General features: G+C 38.1%; 1 protein-coding gene and 1 long non-coding RNA gene across 23 annotated transcripts in view; one reads left to right on the plus strand and one right to left on the minus strand.

Annotated features, from left to right (window-relative positions):
- Window positions 1-4492, minus strand: part of LOC102218974 (receptor-type tyrosine-protein phosphatase delta-like) — a 197367-nt gene extending 192875 nt beyond the window's left edge. For 21 of the 22 annotated variants that reach the window (XM_023334125.1, XM_023334120.1, XM_023334123.1 and 18 more), the window contains exon 1: window positions 4400-4492. The gene's annotated coding sequence lies outside the window, so the exon portion shown is untranslated. Of the gene's footprint in view, window positions 1-559; window positions 577-4399 lie in introns of all 22 variants that reach the window. The other variant, XM_023334104.1, reaches the window with a different exon arrangement.
- The window catches only part of LOC111608646, a 37932-nt gene continuing 19624 nt past the window's right edge, over window positions 4455-22762 (plus strand). Inside the window, exons 1-2 of the long non-coding RNA XR_002752786.1 lie at window positions 4455-4533; window positions 5718-5815. This is a non-coding gene — a long non-coding RNA (uncharacterized LOC111608646). The remainder of the gene's footprint in view (window positions 4534-5717; window positions 5816-22762) is intronic.

The following is a 22762-nucleotide window of genomic DNA, read 5'->3' on the forward strand; positions in this document are numbered from 1 at the left end:
TTCCTATGTGTGGAAGTTCATTCCTTTAATCTGCCAGATAATTAAACATATCAGCATGGGTACTATTCAGATAATCAGTTTTGCAGCTGTCATTATGGGGACCAATACCAAACCTGTCATCATAATCACCTGCACAGCCATCAGTGACACCACATCAGCTCATCGTCGGAAGATGCATCTCATTTTTCACCTGACAAGAAAAACCGATGGGGTGTACCGAAACTAACTGATTGGTTCATAGCATGATTGCACGGCCAAGTCTACACGACGAGGCTCAAATTCTCTGGTGAAACATCTGTGCGGATTCCCTGGCTGAAATTCATCTAAACAGAGTGCTGGAGGTAAATTGAGGAGTGAAGAGGCCGGACACTTTCCAATAAAATGAGTTTTCTTTCATTCATTACGATGCCTGCTTGAGACACATCATCTCTTCACATATTTCATTTCATTTTCCCCCCCACAAGCTTAACAAAGACACAAAACAGCAGAAACTCAACTGTTGTCCAACATTTTTCAGACATGTCACCTTAGCAGAGAATTGCCAAAATTTGAGTCTTACTTGAGCAGTCTTGTTACCTGGCATGGGCCGGCATGAAGAAATCAATAAAGACACTATGGGTTTACAATATTACAGTTTTAACACAAAAATTTAAAACAAGAATTGTGTGATTGCTTGTCAGTATTATTTTCAACAGTGTTTTCTGTTAGAATGACGAGTGGCTCCCCTGTAAGATGTAATCAAACTATCCTGTCATGTATTCATGCGTATGAATAAATGTATGCTAAGCTTAAGGAAATGAGGAGCATTTTGTGGAACAGTAAGTTCAGTCATGTATATGACGTGTGTTGCTGTTGATGTTCCATATGCAGCTTGCATATGGAAGTGAACTGATCTTCATCGGCGCAGGCATAGTGTTTGTATAGTGTACCTTGGGATTAAATGATTGTATTATTGGACTATTGATGTGGAATTTGCATGCAGCTTACAGAAATCTAGTAGTGGAGCATTTTAAGGTTTAAATGCAAGGCATTTTAACATGCATAAAACTGGCAACTTCGCTTAGTCTGACGTCAAATTGTGTGTATTACAGAAACAGATGAGTAGTAAAGTGATACTGTGGCATTATTCAACTAAAGCTGCATGCCTTGCCTACTGCAGGCAAGGCAGATTTGCAATAATGTCATAGAGGGTTTAGTTTTCATAACCTGACTGTATTCAGTTGAAAAATATTTTCAAGGAATTTAACTGGTCTTTTTATATAGGTAAGAAAAACACAGCAGACTTCATCAATGGTCTGATCAGCAGTGTGCAACAACAGGTGAAGTGGTAATAATGCAATTACTCCATACTGATACAGCTGGAGAAAATTCTGGCTTCACGTTTTCTCTGCCATTTCATTAATGGCATTTCAACCATATGAATGGCATGACAACAATCTTTTGTTTTAAAAATTGTACTTGACTACACAAGTGTATGATTATGGTGTACTTTTTATTGAGAGGATTTTTGAAAAATGTTTTCACAACCTCTTATTAGCCCACTGTTCTGTTATCTATCCTGGAAAACACATCAACAGAGATATTTTTACATATTTCTACATCTGTCTTACTTTAGCCTAAGTGCTGCCATAAATTTCAAACAGGCTGAAGTATGATTAAATTATTTTAAACACCCAAAAAGCATTAATATCTTTTGTGTTTTAATCTGTCATTAATGTTGATAGGTTAACACAATGTAAATAAATACATTCCCATGTAATGTAGCGGATTTGCCTCAACTTGCTTCTGGTCTTAATAAAGTCAGGGTGATGTTTATATTCAACTAATGTCTGTTGATGCATCTTCTACATTTACTAAGCATAAGATTGGAAGCATTTTGTTGCCATCTAGCTGTTGGAGTTATGCCCATTGATGCATAAAGTGCTAATTAATGTACTAATTACTGTACCTAACATATTGAAATTAACAGTCTATGTTTCGCTTAGTTTTTCCTGGACAGCAACAACAAACTCAAACAGATTTTCTCTTTTACAAAACTGCTATGAAATTCACGCAGTAGTGAGGTTTAGTCATCACAAATTCAGTGTGAAAAATATTACCTCAATGAAAAGCAATAGCTGTATTTCGAGTGTCATTTAGGACCAGTTTACACAGTGAAACCATACTATTGTTGTTCTCCAAAGATCAGTTTCTGACAGCAGTTATTGAAAACAGGTTTCAGAGTGGAACTTTTCAAGAACACTCTCTGTGGAGTGTGTGAAGTTCCCCATAGGTGTGAAAGTGCGCACACGCAGAACACAAGGCTGCAGGGACTGTTCTCCACATGCATGAGCAGATAACCAAAACAATGCTGGATAGCATTGCACTGTGTGCTTCTTAACCTGTTCAGTTTAGTACAATTCCTGAAACAGAGTAAATATGTGTGTTACATGAGAACTTAGTTTATCTGAGATAGGTTACTGTTTTCTAAATGAGGTAGAAGCTAGTAAGGTGGAAGCTAAGGGTCAAAAGCACATAATATGTTTCAACAACATTCTAAAACTACAGCAACACATAGTGTCCTGGCATGACACCTATAGCACAGGTAAGGTGTCTATGCAATCTCATTTAAACATGGAACGATTCCCCAATCTACATCCAAAAATACCAGTAGCATCTGGGCAGCAGTCCTATGTAAGTGTAGCCTTGGTATTCAGCCTATTGAATGAACTCAGTGGTGGATTTTGATATTGTCCACAGCAGCGTTATAAAAGGGATGTGTTTACAGATCATAACATACAATGTAAAAAAGACAGTTCTATATTGCTTTTATGCATTTGTAGTCCATAAGGAGACCGCATTCCCTTACTGTTGCTGGGAAAATGGAGACTGTTTTGCCTGCCTTATCCATCACAAATGATATGCTCATTCCAAGTTTTATAAATGATGTCACTGCTATAACCACCTACTACTACAGCATGCATGGTTGTAGAGAATTGTGGGCAGTGCACAGAAACAAGTCAGGGAGGGGCACCGCTGTGCCAAGCTAAGCTTCATCCAGCCAGAACTTTTTCTGGGATCTCATTAGAAGCGCAGGACCAGCACGAAGGATAATTTTAGCAGTTTTGAAAATGTAACTTTTCAAAACTGACACTGGAAGTTTTAATCCTCTTCTCTTTAGTATTTTAAAGTCTACAGAAATGTTTGTGTTCCTGCAGACTGTGACAGAATGTGACTGAAAAACTGCTTACTAAAGTAACCCCCCCCCCATCCTTTTCTTCCAAAACTTTGAGTTTGCATAATCTCTCTCTGTTCTTTTTCCTCTTTTTGCTCTCTCATTCTTTACTTGCACACACATGAGCGAGCAAAGCCGTCTCACACAGCCACACTAAAAAGACACACACATCCCCATATACAATGACAGCCCTATACTGTAATTAAACAATAAAACGAATCAGCAAATTACTCAGACAACCTCCATGGGGCACTTTGTCTGGTCTTCACTGGCCTCTTGATCTGCCCTTGATGACACCGCTTATGAACCTTTAAGCGGCCCTCAGCTGTGCTCGGCCGCCTCTGATTGAGAAGTCATCGCATTAAGTAAGGACTCTATTAGCTCAAATGGTGGCATGTAACCAGATAATCGGCTGTGGACAGCAAGTGTGGCTATGTGGGAGGTGAGATGCTAACGGATGGTGTGTGGGAGAGTAATGTTTTATGTTGGAGGAAGTGTGAGATCTCCATTAGAGACAAGTTTAATTGATAAACAGGACAATAAAAAGCAGCAAATGGCCCAGTAGATGCCTTCTTACAGCACAGCCGGGAGTGTGTCACCACATATAATGAGCAGTAATGGCACTGACAATAAGCACATCTTAAAAAGATCCTGTAAAACAGTATTAGATAATATGATCATTGTAGAGGCATTAAAGACTAATAAAACCCTCCCAATAAAGGGAAGAAAGAAGCAGCGCTTCCCTGAGGGATCCCGCAAATGTTTCTTCTCACAGTCTTCTTTCCTCTCACCCTAATCTCCCTCCTGTTCTCCCACACTCCGGACGGTATTATTTGGCTCTCAGCGCGCTCCGTGATAGGAATACTGACAACTAAATTGTCACAAGTGGCCACGTTTAATTCACATGCACAATAAGCTGAGACTAAGTGGGATACGTTACAAAAAAGGGGGTTTCCGAAAGAAGCGAGTAAGCAGTGCTGCGGCGTCTCTGCTTTTGTGCGTGCAAAAACAACAAAGAAGAGTTGGTCAATTAAAAAATAAATGAAAAAAAATGCACTTGAATAATTTGGCTTGCACACGCTGGGGTCTTATCAGATCAGCACAACAGATGCAGCGCTTTGGATAATATTCACTATTTTTTTTTTTTTTAAATGCAATGATTTTAATGTGACTAAGTGAGCTCACCACAAAATCCAAATGAGCGCTCGATGTACGGAGAATCCCGAGGAGTTTCCCGTGTCTTTCTTCGCCTCAAGTTGAACACAGCGGTCGGATGCGGTCCCACGGTCCCGACTGTGAGAGCTAGGAGGAGAAACAAGGTAAGACATCATCTGAGAGAAAGCACGGCACAGAGTAGGTAAACGAGGTCAGCCAGACTCTATTTAAAAAAAATAATAATAATATCAATGTTAACACGTGTTTTTAGCTAAATGAACAGTTGATTTACCCCTTTAAAGGAGCAGGGACAGCCGCCGGAGAGTAATAGGAGAGCCGGAGGAAGGAGCGGGCAAAGGCAGCGGTTGTCAGATTTGACTCCAAACTAGTGCTGACGATGCGCGCAGAGATAAGCGACGGAGGAGAGAGAGAGGGAGATTCAGCTAGAGAGAGAGAGGAAGTGAGAGATGCAGGAGCTACACTGAAGTAGAGGGGCAGAAGAGGGAGACGACCCGCTGATTTTAACGACCAACATTTTAAAAGTTGCACAAGTGGGTCAGAATGCGAACACAGGACATCGTACGAACCCCCCAAATGGCCGAACACAGTGTGACTCTGAATCTTCTTGCACTGACTTGTAAAACGAATAGTCTGCAGCTTAGAGTCAATTTCACATGAAAACGAAGCACTCAAAAGGCAGCAGGATATTCAGAACCGAACAGAAGAACATCACCTGTAAACTGTAACTTTGCATTTATTTGATAAGTGACAATAAGTTGACTTTGATCAAGGTTTTGCAAACACTCAAATAAAGTAAGTCTATTTAACTTTTAGGTGTATTGTGAAGTCACGATATTGACTTTAATCAAAATAAGTAAAACTTAAACTTATATTTTAAAGCACTTAATTTAAAAAGTTGAGAGCATTTTGAGGTCACTTTTTTAAATAATTTTGTTAATTTGAAGTGATATGAAACGGAATTATGTGATATTGGAGCCAGCAAGGTATTTCACAATCCATTCGAACACCCGCAGCAGGAAAGTGCGATGAGTGCTGAAATGTTTGAGTTTTTTCAACGACTATCTAATTTATCACTTTGTTTAAAGATGCTTAGGGCAAGAAAGTATACTTCAAAGATGCAATCAGTTCATCAAGAATGAGCCTACTTTGAAATGTACTCTGGCATTTTTAAAGCAGTACACCTCTGCTGGGCTTAGTATTTTTGGGTATATCATTTACAGTAAGAACTTAATACAGTGATTGCCCCTAAATGTCTTAAATATTTTATGTTTTTATTCAATTTATGTGGGAAATCTGTAACGGAAATAAATGCACATTTGTCATGTAGATGGAGTAAGACTAATGCAGAGGAGACCAAGGCGACGAGCTGGTGGTGAGAATTTGATGAAGAAAGTAAATAAATAAAGAAGAAGAACTTGCAAACAGGTAGGTGACATTGAGCAAGAACAGGGAACAAACAGGAACAGGGTACATGGAGGAGTGGAGAAGTACAAGAGGTACCAGAGAAGTGAGTGAAAGAGAGGTGGTTAAATACTGGAAGAGTGAATGCTGATTGGCTAGCAAGTTACAGGTGTGAGAGGAGACAGCAGAAGACAAACTGAGGAAAGAGAGAATGGCACAAGGAGGCAAGGGACGGTAAATAAACAGGAGAACTATGAAAACTAATCCAGCATTAACAAAGAATAACTAAAATGCATAACTAGAATAACTAAGGAAGAACTGACCTAAAGTAAACAAAATATGATTTAATAAGAATAACTGAGGAAGACAGATAAACTAAACTACAAACCCAAATGATCAATCATCCTAACACCTTAAACCTGCAATCTTAATCCATTGCCCCTGACTAACCTTTCTTTGTGCTATCAGAAGCATCCCATCTTTATGATGTTTCTTTCAGCAGTGGCTTTTATTTTGCCACTCCTCCATAAAGGCCACATTTCTGGAGTGAATGATTCATACTTTTCATCTAGACATACATTTTTTTTCATATGTGCTTTGGATCCCTGGAGATCCTTCACAATTACTATGGGCATCTTGGATGCTTTTCTGTCTGATGTCTACCTTATCTTACCTGTCAGTTTAGTGCGACATCCAAGTGATGGTAGGTGCAAACTGGTACCACGTGCCATCCATTTTCAAATGATATAGCGGTGTCCTGAAAGATGTTTAAAGCTTTTGATATTCTTTCCTTTTTTAACTCGTCATTTTTAAAACTCATGCTGACCTGTCTGCTATATTCCTTGATCATCATGACATTTATTCAGTAATGATTTCTAACAGACCACTGAGGCTTTAACAGAACAGCTGAATTCATTCAGAGATTAAAGTAAACCAACTGATTAGGGTTCATCTGAAGGCAGTTGGCTGCACATTTATTTAGTGGTCTCGTAATAAAAATGCTGGGTGGCGTTGCTTTCCAACCTCGGCAGACTTCTATGTAAACATCTTTTAAAACCTAGTGTCAATTTTCTTCCACTTAATTAACAATAAAAATAAACTATTTGGCTGTTGTTTAAGAACACTAGTACGAAATAGTCTTGTTTAGGGATGCAAAATGTTTGGACCAAATGGCAAAAAAGTAATAGCCCCTAAACCTAAATACTGGTTGTAAAACTTTTCATAGCAACAATTGCCATCAAGCATTTCCAATGCAATACATTTTTTACATTTTTGTAGAGGATTTTTTACATTATTCTGCAGAGTCATTTTTATTCAGCCACATAGCCTGTTGAGGTCATACAACAAAATTCTAATCAGATTTTATCTTTGTGGCTTTGAATAGGCCACTGTAAAACTTCCATTTTGCTTTTTTTCCCATTCAAACACACACTAGCTGGTGTGCTTTGGACTATTGTCCTGCTGAGCTTCAGGTTACAAACTGATTGGTGGATAAAATGCTTCAGGGTTTTCTATTAGACAGTCGAATTTATGGTTTAGTTCATTCTAACAAGCTGTACTGGTCTAAAACGGAAAAGCAACTTGAGACCAATACACTTCCTCCACCACACCAATGGAAAGTAGGTATAACATTCCTTTTCTGAAATGCTACAAATGCTGTCCCAGATGTAAGGGATGCACATTTTCCAAAAAATTCAATTTCTGTCTCCTTAGAACCCTGTTACCTTCCCAGCCCTTTCCCAGAGAGAAGCAGAGGAGGTGACCCCCAGTAGCCACAATGCAGAAGCCCCAGGGGGCTGAAGCAATAAGCCCATAGCCCAACTCATAGTGAGTTGGGCTCAGTCCATGACTTGTTTGTCCATCCAGTCATGGACACAAAGTCCCGAGCTCTGAGGGTACACCACCCCACAGTAGAGGCCGACAGAGCCAGGGCGCCCGGAGTCTGACAGGGTAAGCCGATACATACCCGAGCACCCAGACACAGAGAACCATCAACGCTCAGCTGGGCACAGGCACCAGCCAAGGAAGGGGATTGTGATGGGGTAAGTAGGTCCCATATCTGGTAGGGGGCCCAGGATGATCCACAAACTCTGGGAAGGTTCACCAATGCTCCATGTTTTCTCCATCTGTGGACATTGACTCTCAATGTGATTTGCTGGAGCCTCCGAGTCTTAGAAATGTATTTATAAGACACGGACGGATTGATGTCAACAACTTTGTTTAAACATGTTTTTAATTACTTTTGATCTGGGAATCATGTTTTGCATTTTAGAATATTTTAGTGTTTTTCATTTAGTCAGACAGGTTTCATTTAAGTGATTTCTTGTTTGTACAGGTCTTGCAGTCATACCATCTGGGAGTGGCGAGTGAAATTATAATCAGCTTTACAAAACCTTTGGTTAAGCACGGTTAATTCAAAATAAGCAATTACATACATTTATACAAAGGGATCGGTTCATTTGGCCAACTTTTCTCCCTTTAAAAGATGTATTTTGTGCAGAGAGTTTGCCTGGAAGCCTCTAAATACTCTTTTATTAACTTCAGTCTCCTTTTTAATTGTGATGGCTGCTATTCACAAGGCAAAAGTGACAGATGTGGGGGAATGGAAAAGTGTTGTAGGATGTGCAGGAGATAAGATTAGAAGGACACAGTAGGTAAAAAAAAATAGCAGAAACCCACCACTCCTTTTCTGCCTGAGATGGGAGGAGGAAGAGGAGAATCATTCCAAGTGCTGAATCTTTTCTTTTCATATCACATTCCTGAGTCACCACTTCATCTGTCCACCTACCCCCAGTTCTCTTCTCCCGTGTGTCTCTCTGTGCCGCTACCTCTCATTCGTCTTTCCGTGCTTGCTTTTTCTCTCTCCCATTCTCTCACAAGGAACACTGCTTGTTTGTCCATGCACCCAAATGTCTGCAACATCCTGCTCTCTATTTACAGAGCATGTGGGATGAAATGTGCGTGTGTGTGTGTCAGATTTGCACTTGTGCAACTTTGTGCATCTCCCTATGTTTGTGGATTGGCTTTGTTTCTAAGTGTCTTTTTGTGATCTGTGCATTGAAATATTGATCCGGGTTTCTAATTTTGGGCCTTTCAAAATCTATTGTTAAACATGTGAAACTGGTTGAAGTAAAGGAGAAAACAGTAGCAGTATGTCAGCTAGTCATTCTGATAATAAATCAATCAGGTCATTTTCATTTCACCTTGAAAGGACAGAAGGGAGGAATCAGATAGGAGGGCAGAAGAGCATATTATAAAGCTTTTACCCCCTGATTTAAAGAGCAGAGGCTGCTTTTTTCCTCATGAAAGCTGCGTAGGCTCCAGAGCCGTTTATTTAAGACACTCTGGGAATGAAGCCTTGAGTAGATTTAGGTCTAAACCTGGATTTAGAGGTGATGAATCTTATTGCTACACAGCCTCTGTCATATCTGTATCCATCTGCCAGTCTTAGTTCTCTTTCATGAATCACCCTTTTGCAGCTAAGCTTGCCAGAGGAAGAGGGAGCAGAATAAACAACCACATGGAATCATTTTTTGACAAAATTACAGTCTATGCTCAAACAAGTGGCAGCCAGGAATAGTGATTGGTCGACAAAGTGAATGTAGCCATCAGAAAAATACTCTGTAAGCAACGGTGCATAGCTACAACCTGAAGAAATGGAAAAAAAAAAATCTAAAAGCAAGGAACAAGAAAGTAAGTCTAGCCTTAACTAAGTCTGTATAGAACAAACTATTAATTTGAATTTGGCTGCATTAGCAAGCCCATTTTCTAGTTTTACACTGTAAAAACCTTTTGGGTAAAAACAACCCAATTTGGTTTTCCAAACTGAGCAGAGAATCAGATATGGGCCAGCTAACGCCTGATTTGTTTTAGCACAACAGGTTTGGCTTAGATCTATATTGCAGGCATGGAACCACAAGCCCTTCACTCAGAAGGTCAGATTGTGCTGGTTAAAAAAATTGAGGCATTCAGATAATTTTAACACTGCACACAGTGTAAAAAGCTTGCAGAATCGAACTAAATGACTTTGTGAAAGTTAAAAAGACATTTTTTAATGATAATTTGAGTTTTACTTATTTATTTTAAACTACATATATCACATTATATCTCTTTTGTAATGTAATATGCAAGGTATCAACAGTTTGGTCTCCCTACTTATAAACACCCCTGAAAAGATGACTTTATTGGAAAGATTTTTTGGGATAAAAAAAAATGCTGGGATTAATTAAAAATACCTCAACAAAATAATGATTCATATTATTAAGCTATTGTCATGGTATGTAGTGGTTGTTGGTGGACCCAAATGCAGAGAGGTAGCAGCAGCTTGTAAATTAGGAATATTTAATAAGAATAATGAACTTACAAAAATCACAAGGATCCCGGGCAGAACACAAACCATAAAGCCAATGGAAAAAAAAAAACAGAAAGGAGACATGAGGATATAACAGCAGGAACCAGAAAGGAGTGACCAGGAGAGGAGCTTAAATACCGTGAGGGTGAATGCTGGAGCAAAAACCTGGGCTGATGAGCTGAGGAGTTGCAGGTGTGAGGAGAGAGAGGAAGAGAGAGAGAAAATGGCAAGGAAGAGTACACAATAGACAAGGAAATAAATCTAACACTAAATAAGAACAAGAGCTAAGGAATATAATTCTTAGCTGCTTTACTCAAGAAATAAAGATATCTAGAAACATTAGGAAGGACTAAGCTAAAACAGAAACAAGATTGATCTAATCAAAGAAAGAGTTTAAGGAACACAGAATAATCAAACCTCAAAAATAACTCAAAACAACACCAGGGCATAGCAGCTATTTGTTTAAGAAGAATGAAAACTATTTCAATATATTGAGCTTAGAATTTTATTTCATTTATTTATTTATTTCAAAAAGGTTTTTAAAAACAAAGAAAACCAGTAGAAGAGAAAACATCTGCAAACTCAACCAAGTACAACGCAGTTAGCTTATCACTACGTTTCTGTTTGAAAAGGAGTAGCAAGAAATGAGCACTTGTTTAATTCTACCTCTTATGTCAATTTAATGAAATATACCAGTTAGAAATTTATAGTATGTTATAGTATTTATATGCCTGTTCAATAATTGCATTTAGTTACTGTATATATATATATATATATAGAGAGAGAGAGAGCTATTATTGATTTATGTAGATACTATTTCATGATCCTTATGTATTTATTTAATTCTAAGCATTCTGAACAACTGCACTGAGCATTGTTAGCTTCCATACATGGTGTCTACATTATCTATGCTTCTACAAGGAACCCCAAAAGAAATTGCAGAAATTGTTCAGTTTCTAAAACCAGATTAATCGTTATTTTCTACTGGGACAGATGTCAGAGCAGAGATTATGTATAATGGAAAACCTTTTGACCCACATGTTTTGTTATTAAGCTTGATTTTATGAGTCCATATACATGTAAAAGGTGTTTGCCCCAGGTGAAGCAGGTCTCCTGGGGCAGAATTACACTATCCCCTTACATGGGCATAATTCTACTGTAATATGTGTATACTTAGTAGTAGTCAGCAGAAAACAAAAAACTAATGGTACAGACTGTATTAACCAGAAAGCTTAATGTTGCACTTTATGGATATAGAGCATCTGCTTCATTTCAACATTTAATTTATGAACTTCTCTTCCATGAACTCTCAATGTAAAGGTAAAGGTATTTTTTTTAATGGTCATGGTATCAATTTCCTTTGGAGTAGTATTCAGTGGAAAATTATTAACACAGCACAGAGACAGACTCCTCCTCCCTGTGTCTTAATTATTCATTCCCCCGGGCTGTCATCATTAAGGCAAGCCAGACACTGGGACATATTTGGCATTATATTTTTAATGCAACAATAACCGGCTCAGCAAAAAAACCACCACAGATTATTCACAGTGTGTCTTGGCACAGCTCCACATGCTGTGACACATTATTATACACCCCCTCTCCACCACCCTTCCTCTCTCTACGCCTATCCTCTCCCCACACCCTTTTCTTCTTAATAAAGCCACATTTATTTCTCAATCTACCTTTTCCCCTCACAGATACTTGACTTCTTTCCCTGCTCCCAGGAATCAGAATGAAACAATGTTGTGTTGTCATACATGTTCCATCGATTTGCTCACGGGATCCGTATTTGTGCGCTATGTAAGTAGGGCTGACGGTGAGTTGTGTGCGTGCAAGTTGTTTGTGTGTGCCTTTCTGTGTGCAGCAGGAAATTCATAAACTAGGCCATATCGACCACCCAGGGGTTTGAAAGCTCAAGGGGTACCGAAGCAACATGGTTTAAATAAGAAAAAAAAAAAACATTTCAAACACCATAAAAGGGGAGGAAAAAAAACACAACACGTGCACACGTACTGAAAGACAGACACCCCGTACCATCCGAGACACTCTTAATTTCTGTTATGTTCAAAGAGTAACATCAAACATCCAAATCATACACATATCTAAGCCAACTTCATCTTCCTTAATAAACATCCATACTTTATTTAAAAGATCCTCCTCCAGCTTGTAACAGTGGCCAGCCACTTTCCTGCAGATCAGGCCCTCTATTATTGACAGCTCCTGAGAAATGAGCTGCTGGACTATTGATTCAGTCACAGTATAATAGATATCAACGGGATCAGCTGGGCACTTAAACTCAAACTCTGACCTCATCAGTGCTTTAAGTGGAAAGATTTAGCTGCATGTTTTAAATCAATTTTAAAATAAAGTACAGCTTCTTAAAAACCTCTGTTTTTAGGGGTGGTGGGCCATGGAAAATTATCATACTCTGTACTGAGAAATGCACCTTACTGAAATGTGACAAGAAGAGAGACACCCATGAGAAATATTTTTTTCAGTTTGCCAATACACATAAAGGACACAGGAAACATGTAGAAAGGGGTTACGGTCAAATGAGACGGTTCTGAACTTCATTCACATTGCGTTTTGGCTGAAGACCAATTCCACTCCACATTACAGTGAACACACAACCCCTAATATGAAATACAGTTGAAATCAGATATTTACATAAACTGAAAAAAGATATATTTTTTTATCTCACTGTCTTAAGTTAAACCAGAGTAAACTTTTCTTGTTTTAGCTTAGTTTGTATGAAAAAACTACATGTAATTGCATGTAATTGCTTTTTTGAGCATTATATAATTGATTTTATCCAATCACTGTTATACATAGGATTAGTTTGGCCCTTTGAAATGAAGCTTAACAAAAATTTCAAAATAAAAGCCTTGACAATTTTTACATCATGTAACTGCTCTTTTTGGCTTTATGTGACTTTTTTATCCAAAGCACTGTTACACAATGGAATACTGTGGGCATTTAATATGAAGCTTACTGCAAATTTCAAAATAAAAGCCTCAATATGCACCCCAGGTTAGTGCACCGCCACAGGCGGTGCAATAATATTATTCTGCATTATCTTTTTCTCTCAGGTTAGGGAACTGCCTTGCACAGCAAGGCAGTTCATTAGCATTAGCATTTTAGCTTTAATAAGCTATTAGCTATTTATTTGAATTCTTAGCAATGTTTAGTATACTTCATTGAATAAGTCAATTATAGAAAACATCCTAGTGATGTCCCACATGCTACTGATAGAAATCACGCTAACATTAGCATTTTTGATGATTTTAGCTGATATACTTACTTTATCGTACTGACTGGTGCAAGTCCATGTTAGTAAACATTCTTGTCATTCTCCTCATATGATTGCAACTTTCTTTAGCATTGATGCTAATTTCTAGCATCAGAATGCTGGGTCCAAATTGACGGGCACACTTTGGCAGGCCCCGGTTAAATTTCTTCATGAATTTTCTAGTTTGCATTGTTATGTCCCTTTCAAAGGGCAGTAAGTAATAATTCCTTCTGTCCATTTTTTATCACCCTATAATCCTGTTCATGGTCACAGGGAGCTGTCCCGTATCCTGGCAGTAACAGGGCAAAAGGCAGAGAATATCCTGGGCAGTTTTCCTTTTGTCAACCTAACTAATCCTGTTTGCTTCCTGTTTGCTTCCAGCGCTTCCAGTGTTAACCTCCTTTCATGTGAAACAAGAGGGTAAACAATGGACATGTTGCAATTACTTTCAAGGGTTAGCACAAAGGAAATCCTGACATACCAACCAGTCACAATCACCCAGTGAAATTAAAGTCAGTGTATACCCTAACATGCATGCATCAAAACAAATGGAGCATTTGGAGAAAATCCAGGCAACTGACAAATTTGCACAGAATAGCCTGCTCTTTTTTCTTACTGTTCACTATGCTAAAACATCATAGTGCTGCTAGATTTTATTGTAATTCCATGCAATAATGTCTTCTTGGATCAAATGATCATATCATATTATGAATCAAAAATGAAAAAACTGAAGCAGTTAAAATACCTCTTTGTATCTTTCACATAACTGTCACATAACATTAAATTACTGCAAACAGGTGAACATAGTTTTATGTTAGAGGCAAGTATAAAATTAAACTGGAAGATTATCGAAATGTATTCAAAAGCAGTTTAAAATAAAGTGCGTTTGTAACTATTTCAAAAGGATAGTTGTACAGTTTTAAAAGAAAAAAAGATTTTTTTTATATAAGAATACAAAACTACATTATGGAAATTGATTTTACTCAAATACAAAACTGCATAATCACAACAATTATGGAATTCACAATTGTATACAAGATGTAATAATACTCAGACTACCGTCCTCAAAGTGTTCAATGACCTCCACATAAAATCAGACTATGGAAGAACCAGTTTTTGTTCTTTTGGACCTCAGCACAGCATTTGACACTGTTGACCGTGACATATTATTAAAGGGACTGGACAGCTGGGTTGGACTCTGCTACAGTATGAGACTGATTTGAGTCTTACCTAAAGAACAGGAACTTCTTTATGCCAATCGGCAACTTATTTTCAGAGCGGACAGAAGTCAAGCGCGAGGTACCCCAAGGTTCCATCCTGGGATTCCTCCTATTTGACATCGATATGGTCCCGCGGGGTTAGGTCATAACAAGTAATAAGATTGGCTACCATAACTATGCAGATGATACACAGCTCTACATTATAATGTCAACAATAATGTCATCTTGTGTGCACACATCTTGTGTGCACACAGCTTCAGTTATTACAGCTAGGAACTAGTGATGGGATCCAAAATGTAGCTGTAGTGATGGACTCAGACCTGAACCTTCAAAGACATATAAAGACAATCAAAAAGTTGGCCTTCTGTTACCTGAAGAACATTTCTAGGATTAAACAACTAATGTCCCAGGAAGAGAGAAACTCATCTGTGTGTTCATCTTTAGTTGCATTAGTTACCACAACAATGTCTTTACAGGTTTAACTAAAATGTCAATCATACAGCTGCAACTGACTCAGAATACTGCTGCTTGCATTCCCACTGAACTAGGAAAGTAGAGCACATCACTCCAGCTCTAAAGTCCTTACACTGACTCCCTGCAGCTCAGAGAATAGACTTCAAAATACATTTGTAGTCTATAAATCACTGAAAGGCACCAAAATACATTATTGTTGTTGTATCAACCTTCCCGACCACTCTGGTGTTCTGGCTCCAGTCTACTGTGCTTCCCCAGAACCAGAAATAAAACATTTTTGTTTTAGAGGAGGACCGTGGAGAAGCACTGTGGTCCTCTGATCTGGAACAAACTTCCAGAAAACTGCAATACAGATGAAACAATGAGTTCCTTCAAATCAAGTTTAAGTCCCCACCTGTTTAGAGTTTACTTTGATTAAACATAACTGGAACATTGATCAATATATTTTATGTATATTTGCGTGATGATTTTGATAAGGCCATATGACAAAATGTAAAGTTTATTGCTTGTTTCATAATTGTTTACTGTCTTATGTTTTCATAGTGTAAAGCACTTTGAACTGCCTTTTTGCTGAAATGTACTAGACTTGAACTTGACTTAACTGTTGATATTAATGGTGAACAGAATTGGCCTGGATGCAAAACCTGGGGAACAACCTTGCAAATAAAGATAAAACATGACTGGACATTTTCCAATTCAACACATTTCAATCTAGGGGAGTGGTAGCATTTGAACCACAAACAACTATTTTTGTCCAGATAACAGCAAATGCAGAAGGCTGGGTTTTTTTGTACAGAGCAAACAAATTCTTGTGTGCTGATTGAAAGTATGTTTTAGCCTGTGAGGGTATGTGAGGGAGGGACCACAGACCTTCCAGCCAGTGGGAAACTGCTCCAGTGCTGCAGCTTCCATAAATCTATGTTGCTGAGGTATGCTCAGGACATGAACCACATTACAGAGCAAGCCCACAGTGCAAATGTTTAACTCTACCAGTCACAGAACCAGATTTATCTGACTGACTGATTTGCCATTTCATGGCCAGTCTAGCTGGAAACAAACTGATTTCAGTCATCAGCTGATCGATCTATGCTCCTGAAGTGGCTACACCAAATATTGATCTGATTCTGTGCAGTGCAGAAAGTATACGATTAAGCACAATGAACTCAGCTACAGCATACTTATGCTGAAATACGTTTGCTGTGCAAATACTTTGGAAGATAAAAGAAAGTATGCAAAAATTGTAAGACTTAAGAAGACTTACATATTTGAAGGTGTTTACATCCAGCACTATCCATGTTCCTGGGCATCGCTGATAAATACTCCCAGGACAAGGACTCGAAGAAAGTCCACACTCACTGCTAGAAAACAGTGCCAAATAATGGCATTGTGGGATCACCAAGTCTCCTATGTCTTTAACCCTTAAATATTACTTGCTTGGGAAATATGTTAGGAAAAAGGCTTTCCTTTTCTGGCACATTAAAAGGAAACACATGCTTTTGGTCAGATGAGCCTATATATATCACTTCTTGCTCATCATACTCACTACTATGCATGGTGTAGGATCTGTGAAGATGTGGGCTTGTTTCTCTTTGAAAAGTTCTGCAAACCATGACAGAGTGAAGGGGCCCTCTTGGACTCTAAAAGTAGCATTTTTTTTTTATTGTGTGACCTCTGCAAGAGAACTGAAAATGGGTCATCACTGGGTCTTCTAACAGGATAATGATTCAAACCATATGGACAAATTCACACAGAAATGGTTTGCCAGACACAGTCAGCATTCTTAATGGCAATCTGTTCTCAGAGCTATGCAATCCTACTGAACTGAGGAGAAGAGAGCATTAAGAGTACCCAGAATTTGGGAAAATCTATTGAATTTTTTGTAATGGTCAAAGATTTATTTTTCTCTATTGACAAGAGAGAAGGGACAAAAAGTTTGGCATTGATCCTTTTGATAAAGCAACTATTTTTTATGTCTCCAAATTCATACATTTTCTCAAATTAAACATTGTATTTCTTAAATAAATAAAAAAATATTATTCCAGAGTGTCTGTGTCAGTAGGGCAATGACATTCGGTTTGATAAGGGTACTAAAATTTGTGTGTGATAACTGTCAAAATGAAGGGAAATATCACACTTCCTAAAAAATTACCCTAAATGCGTCACATAGTATGAGAACAAAATTGGTCCCACGATGTGTCCTTGAGAGACACCAGACAAATAGGAGCCATCAGAGAATCTCCCATGAGTACAGAGAAATACTTTTCAGACAAATAAGACTTAAACCATAACAGAATTGTGCCTTTTAGACCAAAACATGTTCAGGTCTTAAGAAAAGAATCTTGTGACTACCTGTGTCAAAGGCTGCAGCTGGAATGGTGCATGGTGTTTTATACAAAAATAAAAAAAAATGATTTTAGAATTAATGTTTGCTGTAAAATCAAACGTTTGATTTTCTGCTAGGATAATTTAACTACTGAGCCCATCTAAATGATCAACTAAACTTGAACAGCTTTGTGTGGGCTCAGGTCTAATCACATTTGTTTAGCAACTCGGTTTGCCTGAGTTCCTCCAAACGTGTAGAGATCTTCACCACCTGTCTGCTTGATGATGTATTATTAGGCCAATTAAACTTTGGTAAAGAGGAGGACATCCTCTGCATCCAAACACCCAGAGACACAAATAATAAGACCACTTCTACAGGCTTAACAGATGCCATTTGCCCACACAAACATTGTTTATCAAAAATATTTCATCTTTAGTCATTTTTGCTGTTTAGAAGCCAAGCTTTGACTTGGAGATGAGTAAAAACACAGTCACTGCAAGTGAATTTATTACCAGTGCATTCACTGTTTCAATGCTTTATGGCCCCAACACCCCACAGTGCTTGCACATCCGTGTCTTAAATCAAATGGTGACTAACAGTTGTCCCAGGACTGCATTGCAGGAAAACAGCATGTGAAACTGTAGCCTCTTTCATGAATGCAACCATGATTTCAAATCCTATGGTTTTGCAAAGAAACATAAAAATGACTGATATTAAAAACAGAGATATAAAGACTGCAACACAGTTCAGTAACCTATTAAATATCAGGCCTACTCTCCACAACATTGACGTCTCATTAAGTCAATATTGTTTTCACTTAAAGAAGAAACTCTATATCAAGGTACATTTTGAGTGAATGATGTTTTATTCAGATAACTTATCCTCTAACTGCAGTGAATATAATTATGTTGTAAAACACAATGAGACTCAGTGAAACTCAGAAAGGTTGCCAATTAAGGAAAGCCAGTTTTCACATCAGAATTTTGAGTATTGAATTTATGTTCAACCTTGAAAATTAAAGATCCAAAATCTGAAAAGTTTTCTTCATTGCTTTTGCAGGAAAAGATCTACTTTCTGTAGGGCTCAGCGATACAGCTTAAAAATGTATCACAATATAAGAATTTCATAGCAGTCCATATCTACCTGCCAAACTGGTGACTTGGCCTTTCCTGTTTTAACCACAATTTCATCTCAGGCTGTAGTAACATCCAATTGTTGATCACGACTTGTGTGATGCAAAAAGTGTTTCCATTGCACTTTTGTGAAATACACTAATTTCAAAATTAGTGTAAAAATGTTTTTATCAAAGAACTTTGAGTCGTATGTATTTTCTCCTTTCACTTCACATTGTTGTTTTTTAATTTTAAGCAGCAGTGAGGCATGGTCGCAAAACTTGAAACTGCTGCTGTGCAAGTTACTCAACAGGTTGTTCCAATTTAATCAAAGAGTAAGTGAGTTGGTTGATATCACACGCTACGCTTAGCTGGTGAGGAGAGCTTGAGTGGCCAAACCCTTTCATCTGACTACATCTTTCAGAATGCAGTGCAGCTCTGGATCCGAGTTCTGAGAGGGTTTTTATTCAAAACTACAGCAATTATGTGGAAGAAGATCCTCAGCCAGATGAGCCCAAATCAAGATTTTTGACCTGCATGCAATGTTTCAACCTAATAACTAATGAGGAAGCATGATGGTGAAAGCATGATGCTTTAGATGCTTCCACAGGTACAGGAAAGCTGGTCAGACTTAGTGGTGAGATGGGAGCAGGGACAATCTTGAACCAGGAACAAGTTCACAGAGGACTGTAGCCTCTGTGTATGGTGCCTGATCTACCACTGAGCCATGTAGCTCCCTGTCACTTTCTGTTTTAGCTAAGCCTTTACAACAATAGACTGCACACAACTGGCATGTACGTTTCTAATATTGAGTTGCAGCATGCATATGTGACTTACCAGCTTTCGGTGAATTAAAAAAATGTAAAATTTAAAGCATACTCCTAAAGTATAAACAGCCCAAGATTAAAGCTCAAGAAATAGTTCTCACAAAATGAATCATTCTTTCTCTACAAAGCAAAAGCACCCAGATCAAAAAGATCAAGAAGAAGAAAGCAAGTTGCAAGATAGAAAGGAGATGAGTGCCTTGGTGCTCCCTCTGTGGCATAAAATGTTGTGCATTCAGTCTCTAAGGAGCCTTAAGGTCCCTGTTTCCATGTTAATTGATATCTCCATTAATGAGATAAGCACGCTCTGGGAGGCAAGAAGTTACTGGAAGGTGTAGTTAAAAAAAGAAATTGACGAAGAGAGTGGAAGAATTGAGGAATAAAAAGATGGGTCAGGGAAAAGACCCAGGAACGCCAAAGTATGGAGTTTACTCCATACTTTGTATAATGAGACAGAAAATCTGACCATTTGTATCAGAAAACATCCAAAAGCGGATGTAATTGAAGAACGCCATGGAGTAAAAACATTGCACTTAAGAGATGGTTCTCTCACATAGTTTGAGATGAGTCACAGTTCACAGAGATGTTAATTACACCAGTGATGGAATGAAAACTCAGAGAACGGGAGCAGCTGTCTGCACAATTTACATATCATACAGCCTACATAGCAAGGAAAAGAGGGAGAACTGCGTGAAAGATAGAAAGAAAAGAAAGGTAGAAGGGGATGGCAGAATATATGACAGGAACTGGGTTTTGTGAGGGGGGAAGCCAAAATAACACACTAAAAATATTCAAAAGGAGAAGTTAAAGCTAAAGCATCACTGAACTACTTAGAGCTTCAGTTGAAGAAATACAAATTTTATGGAAGATCAACAGAAAATAGAAGGCCATATTCTTTTTTTCTCTCATTGAAGATGATTGTTTACAACAATACGGTCATATAGTTTTGTTGTAATCACTAAAAAATTGCTAACTGCTTCCAACAAATTATTACCACAAAGGAGAAGCTATTAGCAACTAGCTTCTAACTGGCCACCTCTTAGAGCACAACAGATAACAACTAATTCTGGTAGCACACAGTAACATGACATTTTTGCTTCCTTCCCCAATGTGAGCCATGAATGAGAAATTGTAAGGCCTCTGGCTAATGACAAAAAAAGAAAAGAATATAAAGGCACAAACAAAGCAACTATTAGCATGAAAAACTGCCCTGCAGTGGCACTCAAAGCTTTAAGTTTGCCTACCCCCCCCCCCCAGCTGAAGTCAAAAGCTGAAGACCTTAATTTTTTGCTTATTGTTAAAGTAAAACTGTGAAGGTAAAACTGAACTTGCTCCAAGGAGCCAACTAGTGACAGTTTATTTAGTATTTTCTCTGCAGCATAGTGGCCATAACTATGAGTGTTTCATATTTACACGAAAGACCCATATAAAGTAGTTTGTCCCTGAAATGGAAGAAAAATTGTAAATAATTTGCAAAAAAAATAAAATAAATAAATATTGGAGAAGTGTAGCACACACTTGCAACAACTTGCCAGCTTGCGCTAACAACTAACTTTCTTGAATAGGGGCCAAAAGGAAAGCAACTTTCAAAGTAAAGCCTGTGGTCTGATAAGATCAAAACTGAAAACTTCATGCAAATCTGTGTGCATGAATATAAAGCTGAACACTACACCCCTCTGTGAAACATGGTGGTGGCAGCATCATGTTGTGGGGATACTTTTCTTTAACAGTGAATGTAGGAAGCTTTAGTGGGAGCTGAAATTTTTTCTTTGTGCAATGATATTGTGTCAAAAAGTTGCATAAATACTTCGGAGTGGAACTGTACGCATAAAACAAAATAAGAAACCACATTTTTTTTACATAAGTAAAATCTAGCACATAAAACACTTCAGAAATATATTTTGGTACTCTTCAGAAAGTTTTTTTTTTTTTTTTTTTATTCTCTGTGTCTACAAGGTATTGTGATCTTCATGTTTCAAAAAATCACAAAAATTATGTGCATGTCTTTGGCATCCCCACAAATACCAACAAAATAAAAAAAATAAGCTCAAATTATAGATTATCTTCTTAATTTGTTACAGAACAGGGAGATCTGTCCAATTTTGAGGAAGAGCTGTAAATCTGTGACTGGAGCTGTAATTTACCGCCTGGAACAATTTTAATTGAGGGAATTTCCTAATGAGAATTGAAACACCCTGTCCAGGAAGCTAATCGTCTGCTTCCATGTAACCGACTAGGTCACCGCTTTTCAGCCCTGTTATTTACTAGACGTGAGAGGAAGGCAAATGAGACAGTTGTGTCAATCACAAAGACTTCGTTCATGACAAGCAGGTGGCCGTGGTGATTGTGGTGGAGGGGAGTGAGCGTTGGTCTCCAGCGAACAGGCTCTCTCAGTCTTAGTCATCAGAAACTGCTCTCAGCTGAGCTGGAGAGACACAGGAAGATAAGGCTCAGCATTAAGAGATAAGTGGCTTTAAAACTCCACAGATATTTTATTTATGCAACAAAAAATGAACACTTTCAAATATGCATGACTCCACGGAGAATACATTACTGGCCACATTTATTCATGCTCGTGGAGAAGACGGTTAAAAAACGTTCAGCGAAATTATTCCTGTATTCCATGATCTGCAACTGAAAATTCAGAAAAATGCTACATTTAAATTTAGTAAATTTAATCAAAGGCAAAAAGAAATCTATGCAACAAAATCACTAGCGATCTAATTATTGGTTCCCCTAGCATTCTGTTTAACAGAAATTTAAATTACCGTAAGCATTTTAAAATTTTTGTTTATTATACAACTTGATCAGAAATTGAAGACACTGTACTTAATCAACCATGACTTTGTCTTTTTGGGATAGAAATTGTTCCACATTAACTTGTTGTTGTGCAACATTGTTGGATGAAGATCTATATTTATCCTGCCTTTATGTACAGTGACCAGGATGGTAAGAGAGGCAAAGACAATCTAACAGTAAGGGAACTGCAGTGAAGACTGGCATGGTAGACTCAATAAGTCTCCATAGTAACCATAAATATTAGTTACATACCAAGCCAATTGTTTGGAGGGAGCAACAGGAAAAAGATTTTCTGTTCTGTGTTAACAAACATTTTATGAACTCCATTAGAGCCTTATTTGGCCATGTGTGCTTTGGTCAGATGATGCAGAGACTGAGCTTTACAGCAACTAACACTCCGGATTAGTTTGGTTTGAAGCAAAAGATGTATTTGGAAAAGCCACTCATGCCCACTGTTTAGTCCAGAGCAGAATTTGCATTAAAGTGGGCCTGATTCTCCTCCAAAGACACTGGGAACCTTGTTAGATAACTTGGAAACTACCAACATAAAAATCCTGTACACACTATCGGTAAACTGAA

The sequence above is a fragment of the Xiphophorus maculatus genome, chromosome 5 (genome assembly GCF_002775205.1).
Source record: "Xiphophorus maculatus strain JP 163 A chromosome 5, X_maculatus-5.0-male, whole genome shotgun sequence".
Classification (NCBI taxonomy): Eukaryota; Metazoa; Chordata; class Actinopteri; order Cyprinodontiformes; family Poeciliidae; genus Xiphophorus; species Xiphophorus maculatus.